Raw genomic sequence first — 22243 nt, 5'->3', positions numbered from 1 at the left:
TGTTATTCAAATATTTCATGAAGATTTTCACATGTTCTTCCTGTTTTAAGTCTAGTCTCAAGCACACGGGATTGTGTGACTTTGGGGCTTTTAAATATCAGCTCTCAAGCCTGGGACTAAGTGCCAGCTGCCAGTGAGACCTCTGCGCGCGAGAGTGAAAATTGGTGCCAGGTACTGGGGTCAGACCAGGGGTGTGGGCACCCCTGGGCTGTGGTGTCAGCTACTGGAGTGAGTGGGGTCCCAGTGCAGCAACCGGAGTGAATGCAGGGGTCCGAGTGCAGCTACTGGAGCCAGTGGGAGTCTTTAATCTCCAGCCACTGTGGCAGGAACGCTCTGTGTCCACAAAACCAGCCACTGGCAGGGACTGGCAAGAGTGAGGTGAGTGAGGGGCTCCGCACCAGCGGCTGGAGCAGTTCCGTGGGTCACAGCGTATGTGCCTGGTGCCAGCTGCTGGGGGGGCGAGGGTATGTATCCCCCCAAACCAGCTGTGCGTGGGGTGTGCGTGGGTGTTCACCAGCAAACCAGGCTGGACCAGTCGGGAGCAGGTGGGCCTTGGGTCTGGGCTGGGGTATCAGGTGGGCAGGGGTCTGTGGTGGTACCCGGGGGGACCCGCAAATGTGGGGTGCCCATGGGACGGGTGTGCGAGTGCCGCGTGTTTGCAGTGAGCGCCGAGCTGGACCAGCCAGCAAGTTGGGAAGCCATGGGGTGGGTCAGAGGGAGAGCGTCCGGGCAGGGGTCCCGGGTGGCAGAGGGGCCATGCTGGTGCTCAGGGGACCGTGTGTGTTCCTGCATGAGTGACCGTCTGTGGTGCTGCGCGTGATGGGGGTCCTGTGCGTGGGGGCTGCTGGCAGCAGTGTCTTGGCTGTGGCAGGCTGTGTGTCTGTTTGTGTCCTGTGTGTCTCTGGAACACGAGCTCAGCTTTGCTGCTGGTTGAACCCACAAAGGGGAAAGCAGCAGCCGTGTCCCTCATACTGGGCAGAGAGCCCAGGTCCCCGGGGGGATCCTGGGCCGGATTTGCTGGAGGTGGAGGCAGCTCCTGACATCCCTTGACATTCCACTCTGCTGCCCCACGTGCACAACTCCCTCACCTCTGCCTGGGTGCCCAGACCCAGCTCCCACCTCCTCCGCAGCACCAGCCTTGCTTAGTCACCTGCTTTCCTGAGCGGAGTTTCTTGGCCCCTTTGCTCCCCGCTGCAATGTTGGATGAAATACGTGCTTTTCTCTGGGCATCAGCAGGGAGCAAAACGGCATGGACAGACCCGCAGTGAAGAGCCCTCTGCACCAGCTCCTTCCCACTGAAAGGGCCAAGGTGGCATAGAGGTGGCAGCAGTGACTCCTCAGGGCGTAGCAGGGACAGCTACGGGCCATGACCCTGTGACTTCAGAACAGCCCCAGCTCAGAGACTGGCAGTCATTTTTCCTCTCCAAATTCACATTCCTTTGTCATTCCTGCACATCGCACCCAGACTTCTGTGTTCTCTGTCCCCTCCACATTGGACCAAGAGCTCACAGCACAAGCACCCCAACCATTCCCAAACCCATAAGCTAGCCACCCACCAGCCTGCACTGTCCATCCCAGCCACAGCCCTTTGCAGCCCCCTGTCCCCGCACAGCAGGAGAACATCCTGCTCATGCAGACACGAGCAGCTCCTTGGGTCCTCCCGCAGCCCCTCTTGCAGGTGAACGTGGCTCTCCAGCATGAGCTCGACCAGGACAGTGACCCAGGGCATCCCTCTCTCCCTCCTCAGTGAACCCACGAGGCCAAAGCATACGCTCAGACTGGCCAGAATCCCACAGCCACACGCACGTCCCAGCCTCCGGCAGACCTGCTGTCCCGTAGCTGACCCCCCAGGGAGGCACTGCTGGAGAAGTTTGGGTTTTGCTGTGACCGAGCGCAAGTGCGAGGAGGGAGGAGAGGACGGGCATGTCCGTCCCAGCTTGGTCATTGTCTTGCCAGCTTTAAGAATGGGCTTGAAGATGCTTGTCTGCAGGGAAGTGAATGCAAGACTGCCACTGCTCCAAAAGACTCCTCAGTTGTTTTTGAGGCAGAAAGATAAGAATCACCGGTGAGGATGGCGTTGGCGCCCGCGTGCGCAGAGCAGAAGAGATGAGCAGTCCATCCTCTCAACCATCGTCGCACTCCAGGAGATCACGGTCAATGTGGTCCAGCTTTGGCTCCCCCCAGCCCCTCTGCCAGGCAGGTGCTCAGCTGGGACAGATCCAGACCACCAGCCAGCGCAGCCCTCCTGGCCACACTGCCTGGAGCACAGCCCCTTCCCGGGGGGCTGAACCACCAAGCTTTTGGTTGTCGGCCGAGCGCACTCGCCTGCCGCGCTGCAGAGCCCTTGGGTAGAGGAGTCCTGGGGCACAGCGCAGGGTGGGGACAGTCCCTGGTGCTGCGGGAAGGGGAGGGTCCCTCAGCCAGCCCACACCCCACCCCCCGGGAGAGGGGAAGCCATCCTTCACCCCACCCCAGGGATGCTGGCGGGCAGAGGGGTGCAGGGGGAGTCCCCGTGCCTGGGTGAGGGTTTGCGGGCACTCCAAGCCCAGGAGCCCCTCTTTCCCGTCCTGTGTCCCCATCACCACCCACCCTGCCATCAGAGCCTGGGACACCTCGCCCAAGGGAGGCATTGCCTGGCCCCTTCCCTGCTCCCGCTGCTGCAGTCGGGGACAGATGTGACACACACAGGAGCGTTGCACAGGGTGGCAGAGGCGGCGCAGGAGGAGGAATTTGCTCCTCTCCATTGACCCACCTGTGGACGCAGAGACACTGAAAGGGCAGTGCTCTGCAGTGCAGCCCTGTGCCAGGACCAGTCTCCAGCTGAGACACAATCCCGACTACCCCCATTCCAGCTGCAGCCTCGCAGGAGGCTTCAAATGTTGCTCTCCAGATGGCCTGCCTCCAGCATGTACTGGCGCACGGGGTTATACCTCCCCAGGTGCTGGACTTGGCACTTCGGGACTTTGCAAACAGAAGAAAAAACTCTTTTTTACCTCCTCCAAGCTCAAAAACTGTCCATGCTGATGAGCAGGTAGAAAGGTGAAGGTGGCAGGAGGCTTCCATGGGTGAACAAAGAGCCCTGACAAAATTCAAACTTGAAAAGGAAGCATGCAGGAGATGGAAGCACGGGACAGCGGCTTGGGAAGAATACAGAGATGCTGTCCGAGTGTGCAGGGATCGAAAGCCAAAGCCCTCTTGGAGTTGAATCTGGCAAGGGATGTGAGTGAGGGGCAACAAGAAAGGCTTCTATAGGTACATCCGCAGCAGAACGAACAATACAGAAGATTGGTCCTGCTGCTGAATGGGAGTAGGGACCGGGTCACAAAGGACATGCAGAAGACCGAAGTACTGAATGTCACCTTCACCTCGGTCTTCACTGGTAAGACTGGCCTTCAGCAATTGCAGTTCCCTGAGATCAATGGGACAGTCCAGGGCAAGGCGGACTTATCCTTGGTGCAGAGAATCAGGTTGGGGAATGTTTAAGCAACCGGGACATAGGTAAGTCCATGGACCTGATGGGATGCACCCACAAGGGCTGAGGGAGCTGACTGGTGTCACTGCAAGGGCACTCTTGATAATCTCTGCAAAGTCATGATGATCAGGGCAGGTTCCTGAGGTCTGGAAGAACTGTTGCCCCTATCTTCAAGAAAGACGAGAAAGAGGATTTAGGGAACTATGGGCTGGCCAGTCACCTCCATCCCAGAAAGGTGATGGAGCAAATAACTCCGGGAACCACTTCTGAACACAGGAAGGGCAGGAAGGGAGAAGACTGGGAGTACTCGGCATGGATTTACAAAGGGCAAATCGCATCTGACCAACCTTATAGCCGTCTTTGGTAAAATGAGTGGCTTGGTGGATGAGGAGAGAGCATAGGATGTCATTTAGCTCAACTTCAGAAGGGATATTGAGACTGTCTTCTGCAACACCCGCTTAGACAGACGGATGACTATTGGCTAGAAAAGCAGTGAGATGGATTTAAAACTGGCTGAATGGCTCGACTCAAGGATTGTGGCCCTGAGTCCACCTGGAGGCCAGTCACCAGTGGCATACCCCCGGGGTCAACGCTGTGGCTAATACTGTTGAACATCGTCATCAGACACCAGGACCGAGTGCACCCTCAGCAAGTTTGCAGATGATACAAAAGCAGAGATGTGGTTGACAGACCAGATGAGTGTGCCACCATTCAGAGGGACCTGGACGGGCTGGAGAAATGGACTGACAGGAACCTCCTGAAGTTCAACAAGGGGAAGTTGTGGTGGTGCATTCCCACCCCTCCCCCCTCTCCTGGGCCGCTCCATGATCTCAGAAACTCCCGTTAAAACTTGGCCTTGGTGTAATGAGTGAGGCGGTGAAGCGTCCCTTGACCGTATCAGGAACTCTGCATAGCTGAGGTTGGGGAATGTACTGACCGTAGCAGGAACTCCTACTGCCTGGCCCAGGTGGGAGACGAGAGCGGGGATAATTCGTTATCCCCTGATACCCTTGTCTGAGTCGTAGCTCGAGTGGAAGGATACCACTGTTACTGAAACCTTGAGAACCTTTATGGATGACTAAAGCCAGTCATCTTGCAAACCTATAAACAGGGATCCCAAGTGAGACCCTTTGAGCCCTCCTGGACCGCAGTGGGCTGCTCCCAGCATCTCCCTCTGAGTGGGACGCCTCTCAGAGCTCGCGAACTCTCGCGTTTGCAATATTAGGAGGACCGTCGCCGACTGACGGCAGTACCTGGGCTGAAACAGTCCTCGAGGCTCAACCCCTCGCCCGTTGAGAAATGCTGAGACATTTGACGTGAATGTCTCACTGGACTCGAGGGGAATTTTTAACAGGTATACCTATGTGTATTTATCTATCTTTGTGTCTCTGTGTGTGTGTGTGTGTGTGTGAACTGATAGTAAGCGTATTCTGTAACTAAGTCACTGTAGTGATTGTAGTAGACTCCACTAACTTACTTTGTAAATGTTAAATTAGTAAATGATTAATTGCTACTAAAATCTTGTGATCAGCTTGAAAATGTGCATGAGCCTTAGGCTGCTGCTAAACACATATAATCCCTCAGATATAAACCGTTGACCAAGTCTGGGACTAGGAGTGGATCCAGACACACCTAAGCTGCGTGAGGAGTTTAGAAAGCAAGGGGGTCTTCTCTGAACCTCGTGACTCAACGGGAGGGTGTCCCTTACCCTTTTTCATCCTCGGTCTCTGTATAAAGCATTCTAGCTGAATTCTAACTCGATTTTCCTTTGTATGCTTCATCCATGTAGTAAGCGATAGAGGGAAACCTTGCCATCGAACTCCGTTAAGTGGCACTTTTATAAATTTCTATTAAATCACTTTCTGCTAATACCTTTGACGGTGATTCTTTAAGCGGCCTCTAAACCACTCATTCGTGACAGAAGTGCAACGTCTTTCATATTGGGATGAGTAACTCCATACACCAGTAGAGGCTGAGGGCTGACCGGCTGGAAAGCAGCTTGGCAGAAAAGGACCTGGGGGTCCTGGTGGACACCGAGTTGACTATGAGCCAGCAGTGTGTCCTTGCCACAACAAAGGCTGAGGATATCCTGGGCTGCTTTAAGAAGAGTGTTGCCAGGCTGCCAGGTTCAGCCGCACCAATGGGGTCTGTGCTGCCTGCAGCAGAGTCTGTGGGGAACAGAGATGGGAAGATGGGGAAATGCACCTCCTGGTTCAGAGAACCCTTTCTTCTGGGTTGAATTTTGAAGCTTCCTTGGGCAAAGGGATCCCAAGAGAGCGTCCTCACAGTGGGGACTGTGACAGAGAAGCATGGCTCAGAGTGCACAGTGCAGCAAGAGGCACTGCCTGGAAACACCGAGGTGTGTGTATGGAGATGGCTAATTGTAGCCTTGCCCAGGTAGCCAGGGGTCACACAGATCAGCTGAGAGAGGACTGTGGCAGTAGTGGAAGGAAACGGCAGGGGCACTTTCTCTTTGAGCATTTCCATGAGTCTTTTCACTCCCATCAATGGCGTGTTTCTGAGATACACCTCTGGATTGGCCCAGTTGTTGTGCTCCATTTCACCCTGCAGAGCAGCCTCAGAGGGTGGGAACTGGGTTCCTCTGCGATGAGCGGGACCCAGAACTTGTGCCCCAGGAGCACACCTAATGCGCTCCAGCTCTTTGTAGGCTTCCAGTCCATAGCGCAAGACCAAAGGTAAGCCAAAAGGAGAGCAACCCAAAACGTCCCAAGTGTGAACATCAGGCCCTCTACATCAGCAGTTTTGTTCCGTGTATCTAACGTCCATGGCTCGGCAGAGCACTCTAGAGCCCCAGGAGATGCCCCACATGGCTCAAACACCCAGGCAGAGCTAGCAGAGACAACACAGGCCCTTCACAAGAGCCCCGACGTTCGGCACGGCAGCCAGGCGATGTGAGTAAAGGCAAGGACGAGTGGTCCAGCCCAGGTGAGCTGGCCCTGGCAGAAGAGGGACTCCTCACGAGGATGTGTCCTCTGTCCTCCCCCGGTGCCCGCTCATGGGGGACTGAACACCCCGCACTCAGCAGACACCAGGGCTGGGGAAAGAGGTGCCTGCAGGGGCACCCCTTTCACACACTCCTCTTGCTCTCCGGGCAGGCAGGCAGGGAGCACAGGATGAGCAGGGACCCAGTGCTGCAAGCTCACCTCCATGGCAGCCTCTTCCCATCCCTGCAGGCAGCAGCTGACCAGCCTCAGCCCCCATCAAGGGCTGCCCACGAGGCAGCCAGGGAAAAGCCCCAAGGGGCCCTGGGTCCCTCACCCCACGACCTCCAGCCAGTAGGTGGGTTGCTTCAGCCCCTCACACAGCAGCTCAAGTCCAGGGTCTCCAAAATAATTTCCTCCGAGTCCCAGCTCCCGCAGGCTCTGGTTGGTGCTAAGCAGCGTGGCCAGGTCCCACACGTGGCCAGGTCACACACCATGGCCAGAAACCCGGCCTACGCTCAGTGCTTGGCCCCCAGTGCTTGGCCAACGAGGACTTGGTGCTGGAGCCACCGCTTACTCCAGGCCCAGCCTTAGCCTCCTCTGATCCCATTTCTTCTCAGTGGTGTGCAATAGAAGGATAAGAGGAACAGGCACAAGTTGCAACAGAGGAAATTAATTAGATTTTAGATCTCTCTGTCCCCTGTCCCCCACCATGACTGTGGTCAAACAATGGAACAGAACCCCAGGGAGACTGCAAGATCCTCATCCTTGGAAACATTCCTAACCCACTTGGGCAAGACCCTGAACAGCTGAATCTACGGCAGCCCAGCTTTGAACACCAAGAAGTGCTAAAGGACCTCTGGAGGTGCCCTCCTACCTAAACTACTTTATGATTCTGGATCTGGGCAAGACCCTGCTGGTTAACTGCGCTTCTGCAAATGGCTGGAGCCATGGAGAGTCTGGAAAACAGGTTTGTGGAGACTATATATAGAGTAGAATAGAACAGAACAGAACAGAACAGAACAGAACAGGATAGGATAGAATAGAATAGAATAGAATAGAATAGAATAGAATAGAACAGAACAGAACAGAATAGAATAGAATAGAATAGAATAGAATAGATTTCGATTGGAAGGGACCTACAACCATCATCTAGTCCAACTGCCTGACCACCGCAGAGCTGACCAAAAGTTAAAGCATGTTGATAAGGGCATTGTCCAAATGCCTCTTAAACACTGGCAGGCATGGGACGTTGACCACCTCTCTAAGAAGCCTGTTCCAGGGTTTGACCACCCTCACGGTAAAGAAATGCTTCCTAATGTCAAGTCTAAACCTCCCCTGATGCATCTTTGAACCATTCCCATGCATCCTGTTCCTGGACCCCAGGGAGAAGAGATCAGCACCTCCCTCTCCACGTTCGCTCCTCAGGAAGCTGCAGAGAGCAATGAGGTCGCCCCTCAGCTTTCACTTCTCCAAACTAGACAAACCCAGAGTCCTCAGCTGCTCCTCAGAGCACATGCCCTCCTCTGGACGCATTCAAGGACCTTCACATCCTTCTCAAATGGTGGGCCCAGAACTGCACAGAGTACTCCAGGTGAGGCCGCACCAACGCTGAATACAGTAGGATAATCACCTCTTTTGACTGGCTGGTTATACTATGTCCTCTTGTCCCTCGAGAGAGTCAACAGCACCTCCCTGTTTAGTATCATCGGCAAACTTGCTAATGGTTCATTCAAGTCCTCCATCCAGATCATTGACAAAAATATTGAACAGAACCAGCCTTAGGATTGAGCCATGAGGAACACCACTGGTGACCGGTCACCAGCCAGATGTAGCCCCATTCACTGCAGCCCTTTGAGCCCTGCCGTTCAGCCAGCTCTTCACCCAGCGCCCTGTGAACCTGCTCATCTCGCAGTTGGACAACTTGTCCAGAAGGATGCTGTGAGGGACGGTCTCAAAAGCCTTACTAAAATCTGGAAAAGCCACATCCATCGCCCTCCCCTGATCCATGAGGCTGGTGACCTTACCATAGAAGGATATCAAATTAGTTAAACAGGACTTACTTTCCCTTTGCGAACCCATGTTGACTGTGCCTGACGATTGCATTGTCCTTTAAATGCCTTTCCATAGCACCCAATATGATCTTCTCCATAATTTTTCCAGATGCTGAGGGTAGACTAACAGGTCTGTAGTTTCCTGGGTGGGTGGGTGGATGGAGGCTATGATTGCACTCCTTCAGCCTCTGGGGAGGGAGGCCTGGGCATCGTTGGGGTTTCATTGGGCCAAAAGTGTGGAGACAGCAGAGCCCATGGGGGAACTGGAGAGGTTTCCTCTCTCCCCTGGGAAACGTTTTCTTTCTTTCACCATTGATATAAAACTATTTAAGGTAAATCCATCATGACTATGTCTAAACGCTGCCAAAGGCTGTGAAGGGCTTTAGAGATTTAAATGCAACCCCCTCTGCCCTGAAATCACTCTGCACTGGGAAACACTTGCACAAAGGCTGGGTTGGGAGGGTGTTTTTGGTTTGTTTTCTTTCTCTTTTTTTTTTTTTTTTAATATATTTTTTGTTAGAATGTGACCAAGAACCATAGGAGGAAATGGAACAAAGTCTGGGCTGAGGCAGAGGTGACCAGCTGCCCCTTGCCAGGCAGCCCCAGGAGGTGACAGCCGGGTGCACCTCACAAGCAACCCTCCCAGGTGCTGCTGGGTGGGTCCCCAGGGCAGAATGTGGGGACAGCTCCTGCCCCGAGCCCACAGCCCAGGGACAAGCTGCAGGATGGTGCTCATCAGCCCCGCTCACATCCTACTGCTCCTGGGGACTCTCAGGTCCTCTCCGGCCCCCTGGGAAATATTCTCCTGCAGTCGACTCCACTGAAGACATGAAATGCAGTGCAGTGAGGGAAAAATTCCCAACATAAAAGTTAGTGGTAATTCAGTGCATGCCTGGAGAGATGAAACCACAGCCAAGGGCTAATGAACGCTGTTCATCCTGGGGGAAATTATCAGCAAAGTCCCACAAGGCTCGATGCTGGCACATGTCCTTAAGTCCTCCTTCACACAACCCTGCCGCTCCTCTGACTGTTTGGTGGTGACAAACGTGCAAATGGGTCCAAAGAAAGTTAAACAAATTGACAGCAAAAGGTTCACCAGCTCCTTAGTGCAATGGTACAGACACTTAGAGGCCACAAGGCCTGTAACCTCCAGCTGTTGCAAAACCAGGAACGGGTGACTGCATTGGGTTTACATGGCAAGGTTAGGAGGGGGGAAGGGGCTGCAGGCATGGCTTCTGTGAGAGGAGACCAGGGGCTGCCCCTGTGTTGAACAGAGCCAGTTCCAGCTGGCTCCAAGACACACCCATTCCTGGCCTAAGCTGAGCCCATCGGCGACTCTGGTGGTGCCTTCGTGATAACATATTTAAGAAAGGGTAAAAAAAAGTGCTGCACAACAAGAGCTGGCAGAGAGCAGTGAGAGAAACAGCCCTGCAAGCACCAAGGGTGGTGAAGAAGGAGGGGGAGGAGGTGCTCCAGGCACTGGAGCAGAGATTCCCCTGCTGCCCGTGGTGAAGACCATGGTGATGCAGGTTGTCCCCCTGCAGCCCATAGAGGTCCTCGGTGGAGCAGATATCCACCCTGCAGCCCATGGAGGACCCCATGCCTCTGCCTGCACCTTTTTGTGGAGGTACCAGCTGCAGCTGGTGCCAAAGCCCACTACCAGACATCAGAGAGGACCCACAGAGGCTCAGCGCCAGGGAATCACCTTCTCCCACTCCCATGGTGATGGACTGGACCATACATCCCTGGGGGATTCTCTGCAGTGCCCCAACATGCCTTCCTGGCCTGTGATGGGGAATGCTTGAGAGAAAAGTGTGGGCTGAGGGTCCAGGAAGGCATACGGGCCAGGCATGGGGCTCTGAAATTACCTGTGAACCCAGGAGTGCTGAGTCCATGGGGCAGAGAACCACCACCCGTCCCAGAGCGGGGCAGAGGACCCAGGGGTCTGGGCTGTCTGTCTGCGCTCCTCTCCTGCCCGACAACAAATTGTGCTACTTGGAGCCCTGGTAAGAACCTGTTTCCCGCTGTGCCTCCAAAACACCAGGTAGCCCAAGGGCTGGCACCATCTGCCCTTCGCCTCTCCCAGCCTCATGGGGGGACACTCCAGTTTGCCCTCATCTGGCCTTATCTGGAGGCACAGGGTGGGTGGGAAGGGGATCTCCTTTACAGAGACATCCCAGGCATCCGGGGTCCCTCAGCCACTCTGCTCATCGCAGTGGTGCGGCCAGAGAGGACCCAGGCATATGGCTGCTGGCAGAGGAGAGGGGACAGGGACATGGACACACACACACATGCAGAGCATAGCTTTGCTGAAGGGGTTTATTGATCATGAGAGGGAAATGGCCCAGGGCTCCCAGGGAATCAGGTGGGGTCATCCAGGGATGATCATCTCCTCATGCCGCTGGAGGGGGACAGGACAAGGGTGTCACCACCAGTTCCAGTCCTGAAAGACAGAGCCCAAAATGTGATCCCCAACGTCCGCTGGGACATGAGAGGGGTCTTGTCCCCATCGTCTCTCTCTGCAGAGGCCTGGGGAAGGAGAAGAGGATTGGAGCCCCCAATATACCCAGGACAGGACGTGGCTCTCCTGAGATCCATATGGCACCCAGAGCCCCTTGCCCAGTGTGTCATTACCCCAGGATGCCCCTAAATCTCCCAGAGCCCTGCCCAGCCCTCACGGTGATCCTGGGGGTCTGTATGGCACCTGTATGCCTGGCTGCACAGTGACCCTCTGGGTGCCTAGAGCCCCACTGAGTGCAAGGAAAGGCATGGGGGCAGCTCTGTCCAGCTCACCCTGGGACATGCATCATGGACAGTCCCCTACCACACCCAGGGTCTGCCCACCCCTGAGGGCTCAGGGATCCCTTTGAGGGGCCCAGGATCCTTTGAGGCTCGAGACCCCATGATGCTGCTCACCTAGACATCAGCGGCTGCAGCCATGCGTCTCTGGCGCACAAGCTCCACCAGCTTGTCAGCCACAAGGGGCTGGGGAGAAAGGGAGGGTTAGGGACACGCTTGGGTGAGCCGGGGTGTACTGGGAGGCAGGGGAAAGCAATGGGGTCTTTGGGGAAGGTGCCTCTGGGGAAAAATGGGGTACATGAGGTTGTATGGTGGTGCACAGAAAGCAGCGGGGGTTCTGGGGAAGGGGCCCACCTGGGTGTGTGGCTGTGTCCTGGGGCATCCAGGGGTGCACTGGGGTGTACTGGGTTGTAATGGGGTGGATGGGAAGGCAATGGGGGCCCTGGGGATGGGGGCCTCCTAGGAAAACACTGGGGTGCAGGGGTGTTCTGTGGGGTTGCAGTGGGGTGCACCGGGGTGTACTGGGGCACACTGGCATGCCCTGGAGTGTTGTGACCATGGGAGGGGAGGGCCTGGGGCCAGCGGAACTCGTGGTACCTACCTCAGCCCTCTTCACTCGCCCGATATTGATTCCCCTCTGGAGAGAGACCATGAGACCTCACTGGTCACTGGGATGTCCCCAGTCCCAGGAAGGGATGGGAGGACCATATTGGCCTCCAGTTCCCCAGACTGGATGCCCTACAAGTCCATCCCATTACTTACATGATACCCTTATCTGAGTCGTAGCCCAAGTGGAATGATACCATTGCTACTGAAACCTTGAGAATTTTTACGGATGACTAAAGCCAATCATCTTGCGAACGTATAGTGGTCCCAAGTGAGACCCTTTGAGCTCTCCTGGACCGCAGCGGGCTGCTGCCAGTATCTCCCTCTGAGTGGGACGCCTCTCAGAGCTCACGATATTCGGAGGAACACTCCTTGGCCAAAACACTCCTCGAGGCTCAACCCTTCACCCGTTGAGAAATGCCAAGAAATTTGATGTGAGTATTTCACTGAACTCAAAGGGAATTTTTGACAGGTATACCGTCGTATATTTATCAATCTCTCTGTCTGTGTGCGTGTGTATTGATGGAGGTACTCGCTAGCAAAATCTTATGATCTACCTTAAAACTGTGAATGAGCCTTAGACTGCTGCTAAACACATATAATCCTCTAGACATAAACCGTTGACCAAGTCTGGGCCTAGGGGTAGGTCCAGCTGCACCTAGACTCCTCTCTGAGAAGGAGTTTAGAAAGCAAGGGGGTCTACTCTGAATCTCGTGACTCAACGGGAGGGTCTCCTTACCCTTTTTTATTAGATATAAACTGTTGTCCAAGTCTGAGACTAAGATTGGATCCAGCCGGGTCTTCTCTGAACCTCATGACTCAACAGGAGAGTCTCCCTTAAGCTTCTTGTCCTCGGCCTCTGTATAAACCATTCCAACTCAATTTTAACACGATATCCTGGTTTCAGCTGGGATAGAGTTAATTTTCTTCATAGTAGCTGGTATAGTGGTGTGTTTTGGATTTAATATGAGAATAAGGTTGATAACACACTGATGTTTTAGCTGTTGCTAAGTAGTGTTTACAGTAGTCAAGGACTTCCCAGCTTCCCATGCTCTTTTTCTTTGTATGCTTCATCCATGTAGTAAGTGATAGAGTGAACCTTGCCATCGAACTCTGTTAAGTCACACTTTTATAAATCTCTATTAAAATCACTTTTTGCCAATACCTTCGACAGTGATACTTTAAGCGGCCTCTAAGCCACACATTTGAGACAATGGGGTAGCTTACAGCATGGTGGGAAGAGCTGGGACTGATCAGGAATGGGGAGCAGTGGGGCTGAGGGACCAGGGGTCACACAGCTGGGGGTTGAGTCAGTCACATTCCTCTCTCCTCACAATAACCTGTGACCAGGAGATGGTCCCACTGACATGGGCTGTGCTCAGCCTGGTCACAGGTGAGATCCTCCTCCTCTGGGTATCTCAAGATGCACAGCCCCCCCACAGCCTGGCAGGTGTCATTGTTTAACCCTGGCTCACAACCTAAGTACCACATAGCTGTTCACTAACTCCCCCCGCAGTGGGATGGGAGGAGAATTGGAAGGAAAAAAGAGAAAACTCGTGGGTAAAAAAAAGAGAAAACTCGTGATAAAGACAGTTGAATAATTTTAAAAAAACCACAACCCACAGGAAAATACTATAACAAAGAGAGAAAGGAAAATAAACCCTAAGAAAAACAAGTGATACAAAAGAAAACAATTGCTCACCACCAACCGATTGACGCCCAATCAGTCCCTGAGCGACGATAGCCCTCACAAACCTCGACCCTCCCAGTTTTATTGCTGAGCACGACGCCATGTGGTATGGAATATCCCTTTGCTCAGCTGGGGTCAGCTGTCCAAAACAAGAAGTTTTGTGCACCCCCAGCCTACTTGCTGGTGGGGTCGTGTGAGAAGCAGAAAAGGCCTTGATGCTGTGTAAGCACTGCTCAGCAAGAAGTAAAACATCCCTGTGTTATCAACACTGTTTTCATCACAAGTCCAAAACATAGCCCCCTCCAAGCTACTATGAAGAAATTTAACTCTATCCCAGCCCAAACCAGTACATTCTCCACCCCTTATTCCATACCATTTATGTCATGCTCAGGTCCCATGCTATCACACTATCCAGTACATCCCCATTAACCACCACCCCACTTCCTATCCTCTGATATATATAGACAGATATCACTCCCCTAGTCTAGGGGCCACCCCTGTAAAATGTAAAATGTCCATAAATGACCAGAAAATGTCCACTGAGTTCATTTGGTCCATGATTTTGGGCTCTGTCTGTTATGGTGGTCGCTCAGGACAGGAGAGATGGTGTGTTGCAGGGAGTTACAGGGCACCAAAGCCAGCTCAGGTTGGGTCACTGCTGCACTTGCGCTGCTTGTTGTGAGGTTCGTCTTTCATTGGTTCGTGCGATTTCTGCTGTAGCACTTCCTATAACGTGCAACTGAAATAATGGGTTACAGCAATTTAAAGGTATATCCATTACAATCTCCACCCCAGGTCCCTTTGGACCAGGCCGTAGGGTTTAACATTGCAATGAATGCCTCCCCTTGCCTCTAGCCTGGCTATCAGCAAGAGATTCCTGCCATAATACCTTTGACACACGGCAGTCACAGCAGCACACTGCCATCATACAACTCAAATTGTGGGTTCTTTTCATCTTGCGGCACACATTGGACTTCCTCATCCTTCCCCATTAGCCACCCAGGTCCTTGAGCAAAAGCAGTCCCATGAGTGAGTTTGCCTTTTCCCAAGGAAGGAATAACCCGGCTGTCTTTCTCATCCAGTTCCATATATGTACTATGGGACCTTATCTCCTTCCACAGCGTGCAGAGGTTTTGATTGAGCAGGGCCAGGCTGACTGGCAGATCCTCTAGTGTTAACTAGCCAATCTAATCCTCTAGTGTTAACTAGCCAAGTGGCTTCTGCTAAAGTTGTATCCCAGTGCTTGAATGTCCTAGCACCCGTTGCTCTCAGTGTAGTTTTTAACAGTCCAGTGTATCGTTCAACTTTCCCAGAGGCTGCTGCATGATAGGGGATGCGACACACCCACTCAATGCCATGCTCCTTGGCCCAGGTGTTTATGAGGTTGTTTTGGAAATGAGTCCTGTTGTCTGATTCAATTCTTTCAGGGGTGCTGCGCCACCATAGAACTTGCTTTTCAAGGCCCAAGATGATAGTATTCCAGGCAGTGGTGTGGGTCACAGGGTATGTTTCCAACCATCCGGTAGTCGCTTCCACCTTTGTAAGCACATGGTGCTTGCTGTGGCAGGTTTGTGGTAGCGTGATATAATCAGTCTGCCAGGCTTCCCCATACTGGTATTTCAGCCATCGTCCTCTATACCAAAAAGGCTTTAGCTGCTTGGCGCGTTTGATTACGACGCACGTTTTACATTCATGGATAACCTGTGCAATGGCATCAATGGTCATGTCCACCCCTCGATCACAAGCCCATTTGTATGTTGCATCCCTTCCTGGATGTCCTGATGTGTCATGGACCCACCGATCTATAAATAGCTCACCCTTATGCTCCCAGTCCAGATCCACCTGAGCCTCTTCAATTCTAGCAGCCTGGTCCACTTGCTCGTTGTTTCAATGTTCTTCAGTGGCACGACTCTTGGGTACGTGAGGATTTATGTGACGTACTTTTACAACCAGGTTCTCCACGCAGGCAGCAATATCTTGCCACAGTTCAGCAGCCCAGATGGGTTTGCCTCTGCGCTGCCAGTTGGTCTGCTTCCATTGCTGTGGCCACCCCCACAGAGCATTTGCCACCATCCGTGAGTCAGTATAGAGATAAAGGACTGGCCATTTTTCTCTAAACCCAGCCGGATGGCTTTCACCTCTGCACACTGACTCGATTCACCTTCTCCTTCAACAGTTTCTGCGACTTGTTGTGTAGGACACCATGCAGGAGCTTTCCACCTCCCATGTTTTCCCACAATATGACAGGACCCATCAGTGAACAGGGCATATTGCTTCTCTCTTTCTGGTAATTTATTACCTAGTGGGGCCTCTTCAGCACGAGTCACCTCTGGCAACACTCCAAAGTTTTGGCCTTCTGGCCAGTCCATGATCACTTCCAGGATTCCCAGGCGGTCAGGGTTTCCCGTTCAAGCCCGTTGCGTTATCAGCATAACCTGTTTACTCCACTCATCAGTTACATGATGTATAGAGGGTACCCTCAATTTGAACATCCATCCCAGCACAGGCAATTGAGGTGCCAAGAGGAGCTGTGCTTCAGTACCAACTACTTCTGAAGTGGCTCGAAGCCCTTCATTGGCTGCTAATATTTCTTTTTCTGTTGGAGTGTAGTGGGCCTTGGATCCTCTATAACCCCATCTCCAAACCCTGGAGGTCGACCTCAAGTCTCTGCAGGCGCTTCTTTCTTTCCAGGTGGGGCCATGGTCCTTGGCTGTGGTGTAAAGCACGTTGTTGCAAATGAGTGGTTTAGAGGCTGCTTAAAGAATCACCATCAAAGGTATTAGCAGAAAGTGATTTTAATAGAAAATTATAAAAGCATGACTTAACAGAGTTCAGTGGCAAGTTTCACTCTATTACTTACTACATGGATGAAGTATAGATCATAAGATTTTAGGAGCACTTAATCATTAACTAATTTAACATTTACAGAGTAAGTTAGTAGAGTCTACTACAATCACAACAGTGACTTAATTACAGATTATGCTTATTATCAGTTCACACACACACACAGAGGCAGAAATATATATATTCATGTACAAAAGGTATACCTGTTAAAAATTCCCCTCGAGTTCGGTGAAGAAATATTCACGTAAAATGTCTCGGCATTTCTCAACAGGCGAGGGTTGAGCCTCAAGCAGTGAAGAGTTCCAGCCCATCCAGGTCCCGTCGGAAAACGGTCCTCCGAATATCGCAGACTCAAGAGGTCGCAAGATCTGAGAGGCGTCCCACTCAGAGGGAGATGGTGGGTGCAGCCCGCTGCGGTCCTGGAGAGCTCAAAGGGCCTCACTTAGGACCACCGTTTATAGGTTCGCAAGGTAATTGGCTTTAGTCATCCGTAAATTCCCATCCTGGCCACAGTCCCAGGTGGTAATTACTAAAAAATTCTGAAGGTTTCAGTGTTGTTCCACTTGAGCTATGACTCAGATAAGATGACACCTGGGCCAGGCAGTAGGGGTACGTTCCCAGCCTCAGCTATGCAGAGTTTCTGATACGGTCAAGGAGCGCTCAACCACCAGACTCGGTACACCAAGGCCGAGGTTTCAAGGGAATTTCTGAGATCAACAAGTGGCCCAGATCAACAAGCGGCCCAGGAGAAGCGGGGGAAGAAATGCACCACCACCCACATTTTTTACATCTTGTCCTGTTTAGACTGGCCCAAGGGCTACCACACGAACTATCTCCCATTTAATTTGTTCAAAGGCTTGTTGCTGCTCAGGGCCCCACTCAAAACCATTCTTCTTCTGGGTCACTCGATAGAGAGGCCTTACGATCAGACTATAACCTGGAAGATGCACTCTCCAAAAAAGCCACACCACCTCAGAAAGCTTGTGTTTCTTTTTTGGTAGTTGGTGGCGACAAATCTGTTATTTTATTGATCACATCCATTGGGCTATGACAATGCCCATCTTGCTATTTTATTCCTAAAACTGGACCTCCCGTGCAGGTCCTTTGACCTTACTTTATTTTATGGCAAAACCAGCTTTCAGAAGGATCTGGATTATTCTTCTCCCTTTCTCAAACACTTCCTCTGCTGTGTTGCCTCACACAATGATGTCATCAATATACGGCAGGTGTTCTGGAGCTTCACCCTGTTCCAGTGCAGTCTGGATCAGTCCATGGCAAATGGTAGGGCTGTGTTTCCACCCCTGGGGCAGTCGATTTCCAGGTGTACTGGACGCCCCTCCAAGTGAAAGCAAACTGTGGCCTGCACTCTGCTGCTAAAGAGATCGAGAAAAACACATTAGCAATAACAATTGTTGCATACCGTTTGGCTGCCTTTGACTCCAGTTCATACTGGAGTTCTAGCATGTCTGGCACGGCAGCACTCAGCAGCAGCATGACTTCATTCAGGCCACGAGAGTCTACTGTTAGTCTCCACTCTCCATTAGACTTTCACACTGGCCATATGGGACTGTTAATGGGTGAGCGAGGCTTGCTGATCACTCTTTGGCTCTGATGTGCCAGGCCATTGAACCCACAGAGTCCAGCAAACTTGGATGTCCCTTTCTTCTGCCTGGCTGAAGACGGGGCCAGGGCCCCTTTGTTCCTGGTCAGCACATTCATCACTTGGCTTTTGTAAGTGCAAACCAGAAGTCCCTTCATCAGGGTCAAAAGTAAGATCAGCCCTTCTACTCTGCCCAACAGAAACTGGAGCAGTAGTTTTCCTGGATGGATGCCTTTGAACAGTTGTTTTTTCTTGCAGTTCCTGTACCTGAGCTTCTAGTCTGCAGGTAGGTTCACCATCCCACTTCCTCATGTCCTCCCCCTGGTCATGCAGGCAGAACCACAGGGTGGCACATGGTGTATGCCACCGATACCCTTTCCCTTGAGCAGAAAAAGGCTGACTCTTAATAGCTGAGATATTGGTCGGTATGAGAGAGGAATACATCCTTTTTTAAATGCTGGCACAATTGTTGGGACAGTTTCTCCACAGCTGAGATGCAGGCCTGCAGGGAGGAAGTGAGAGTCTCGTTCAATTCCTGGAGTTGGCTGGCCAGTCCATCCACAGCTGGTGCCTCCGCGCCTGTCCAGCTCATTATCACCAGGGTGTTGGCATATGATGTTGGTGCACTTCGTACAAACTTTGGCCACATGGACTGTGTACGCTGGATTTCATCTGGGTCTTTGGATGCCTGGTTGTTCTCGAGGTTGCTGTCAATCACCTCCACCACAGCTAATTCCCTCAGATACTGGATACCTCCCTCAAAGGTGGGCCACTTGTTTGGGAATTTGCAAGATCTTCCTTGAAGGGATACCTTTCCTTCACCCTTGACAGGAGTCGCCTCCAGAGACTGAGGACTGCTGCCCCTTTTCCAATCGCTTTGTCAATGGCCTTATCCCTAGCAAGATTCCTTACCTTCTAATTCCTGACTATTGGCCCCAATATCCCAGCATCAGAGCAACCAGCTGATAATTTGCTCTCCTGGATGACGCCTGAAATCTTTTTGCATATCTCACAAGTTGACCTCTGCTTCCATTATTCCTTCTTGACTCTAGGGGCGACTGATACAGTTGAGGGCTGGGTCTCTGGTTTAGCCACAATGTCTGGGTTTATGTCTTTAGATCCAGAGACCCTCTCTTCCCTTGAGGGTGCTGAATAGTGCTGAATAGTGCTCAGTAGGCGTAGGACAGACCCCAGCACAGTGCGACAAGCTGTGTCTCTTTGGCGCAGCCAGGGCCAAGGCACCCTTCTTTCACACATTCTGTCACTTCATCAGGATCCCGCACTTGTTTGGGTTGAAGTCCCAGACCATCGGAGGTGACAACCATTCAGGTACCTGCCCCTATTGTCCCACATGCCTTGTCACCCATAACCACACTGCCTTGGGACATATCTGTGGGTGATATTCCTACATAGTTGGTTAACCTTAGAAAAAGCTGAAAAAATATTCTTGAGAAGAACCAATAGGAGTATTTTGGTTACCCAAGGATGTTCATGATACTGAAGAGTTATTGTAACAAGGGAGAAAACATCTGCCACACAGAAGAAGGTGGTGAAGGTGCCATTCTGTGTGTCCTCCACGGAAAATCTCTCAGAGGAGAAAAAGGAAAAAGTGTGATTGCTAATTGTCTCCATGAGATGATTCCCAAAGCAGACTAATGGCATCAGTGCGGAGCTCAAATACCAGATTAAACTCAAGGCCAGTGCTTTTACAATACATCTCCCAGAGAAAACACCACCAAGCGCTACAGAGCACAGCAAACTGCAAAAGGCAAAACCAGCCTTTAACATGTACCACAAAAAAGGGAGCACAGCACAGATCAGATAAACTAACGTCAAGAACAGGTAAGTCAATATCACGACGAGCAACTGTTAAACAGTTATAACAATTGTAAGTTCTCTCTAATATGCTCTGGGCAAATCTGTTGTTAACTCTATCCCAGCCAAAAGCAGTACAGCAGGACAGAGACTCCCTGCTGAGTCCTGTCCTTCCCCCCACCCTCCGCAGGTACTAAGGGACACTGGGAACTGGAGGGTACTGGGAGATGGGAAGCAAAAGGTAAATGTGGGGACAAGAGGGCCCCCACTCTCCGTCTGTCCCCATTGACATGCCTGCCAGTGCTGTAGAGCTGCCTCTCCCCCTCCTTCTACCCCCGCATCCCTTCTCCTCCCCTTTCATGCCTGCCTCTGTTGGCCTCTCTCTCCCTCCCTGCCTTCATCCCTTGGTTTCCTACAATGAGACAGGGGAAGATACACCTCCAAATGGCAGAGGGGAGAGCTGGGGTGATTGCTTAGGCTCCAACCCTAGATAAGTCTGCAAGATGAACAGATGAACCAAGTGTTTTCACCAAAGAAGAAGTAGTACATTCACTTTTCTTTTTCTCTCCTTTCCCGCTGTAAAACAACGGGATACCTCGCTGTAGGTCGAAGCCTGAGGAGAGCAACCATGGGTTCCAAAACTTTATTTGGAAAATAAATGTGGTAAAAATTCCACTGCCTCACAGAAGTGACTGCAGGAAAAACAGAGAAACTTCCAGAAGTGTTCTCAGCCCCGCTCGGAGAAGGTGGAGGGAGACAGGATGGGTAGGATTAGCTACACTTTAGACTAACCTTGCAAGGTCTCTTGTCCATCTCTTTGTCAAAACAGCAAACTTGGGACATTTTATGTTTTCAATATGCTACTGTTACAAAACCAGGAGCACGTCTTTTTAGATACCATTAAACCAGCCCATGGGATCTTCCTGAATAGCACCTTCAATGTTAAGTGGCTATCAAATGCCATCCACCGGATTTGCATTTATCTCAAAGGCAGCCTTGACCTCTCCTAAGTCAATATTCCTCAATAATGACAGTGCGTACAATTCTTTTCAAAACAACTTCAGCATACAAATAACATCACAGCATATTTAAATACAATAAATAATTCAGCACTGTGTAACTTAGCTATCTACTCAATAGCGCACAAAGCAGAAGCAGTCAAAATGGAAATCTTCCAGGTGACTGCCTGCTCTTTGGGCAATTTCAAAGCAAATATTCAAGTCAGTTGCCTTAAATCTTTTCACAACTGATCCACAACAGATCTCTTATTTATGGTTAGTGTCACGTAAAGATATAACCTTATCCATAACCCTTGAAAAGGACATATAATGTCAGTGAAGAATCTGAGCCATTTACAGTTCTCGTGAAGCGCTTATCAGTGTATTTTTATTTATCTATTTTCATGTAGATAAAACCAGACAGGCTTTTTTTTGATGCCCTGACAGGAGTCTCTATCACCACGGGAACAAAACAGTGACACCTTGGTTTCACGGAAACTCAGGCAGACCTCCCACTGACTCCAAAACCTAAACCAGATTTTTACCACCAGCCTTTGATTCCCAGCTTGTGCCTCATAAAAGTAAATTATCCTCACACCCACAGAGGACTGAAATAGAGCACTATTTTACTTTCAGACATGTGACATGGACTGCTGGATGTTTTTGGAAGTGAACGGCGATTGGGAAGCACAGCATGCTAGCTTGAATTGCTGTGGCACATAATAAAGAGAGGAGGAGTTTACAGAAGAACGTGCCGGCCTTACGAAGTATTCAGGGATCTGCCACCATAATGTTGATGTCCCGTGAACTCAGTACAGGCAATGAGTCCAATGCATTCCATGCTGCTGCTGCTCCATGCGGCTAGTGGCTTTGCCGGTCATTAGAAGTGGTTACTTCTGACTATCAGCTGCCGAAAGAGACAAGTAAATACATGCTGCATCTCCTGATTGAGACCTTACCGGCCCTATCTTCTCCCAGCACTAGCTCACACCACCAAAATGCTGGTCTTCTCATTATGCAGAAATAAATAGAGAGGCTGAGAGAGAGTTGGGGTTGTTCAGCCTGGAGAAGAGAAGGCTTCGGGGAGACATTATTGCAACCTTTCAGTACTTAAAGAGGGCTTATAAGTAAGATGGGAATAGACTTTTTAGCAGGGCCTGTTGTGACAGGACAAAGGGTAATGGTTTTAAACTAAAAGAGGGTAGATTTAGGCTAGATATAAGGAAGAAGTTTTTTACCATGAGGATGGTGAAACACTGGAACAGATTGCCCAGAGAGGTGGTAGATGCCCCATCCCTGGGAACATTCAAGGTCCGGTTGGATGGGACTCTGAGCAACCTGATCTAGTTGAAGTTGTCCCTGCCCATGGCAGGGGGGTTGGACTACATGACCCTTTAAAGGTCCCTTCCGACCCAAACTGGTT

At 51.4% G+C, this 22243-nt stretch overlaps 1 long non-coding RNA gene across 1 annotated transcript; it reads right to left on the bottom strand.

The window, feature by feature from the left end:
* Window positions 1-10784: 10784 nt before the first annotated feature.
* On the bottom strand, window positions 10785-11904 carry LOC142076962 (uncharacterized). The gene is made up of 3 exons (XR_012671450.1): window positions 11869-11904; window positions 11385-11453; window positions 10785-10911 (listed from the first exon to the last, which is right to left on the bottom strand). It is a non-coding gene; the product is annotated as an uncharacterized LOC142076962 (long non-coding RNA).
* Between the last annotated feature and the right edge of the window lie 10339 nt (window positions 11905-22243).

The sequence above is a fragment of the Calonectris borealis genome, unplaced genomic scaffold, assembly GCF_964195595.1.
Source record: "Calonectris borealis unplaced genomic scaffold, bCalBor7.hap1.2 HAP1_SCAFFOLD_128, whole genome shotgun sequence".
Taxonomy (NCBI): domain Eukaryota; kingdom Metazoa; phylum Chordata; class Aves; order Procellariiformes; family Procellariidae; genus Calonectris; species Calonectris borealis.
This window is presented reverse-complemented; position numbering and strand designations above follow the sequence as displayed.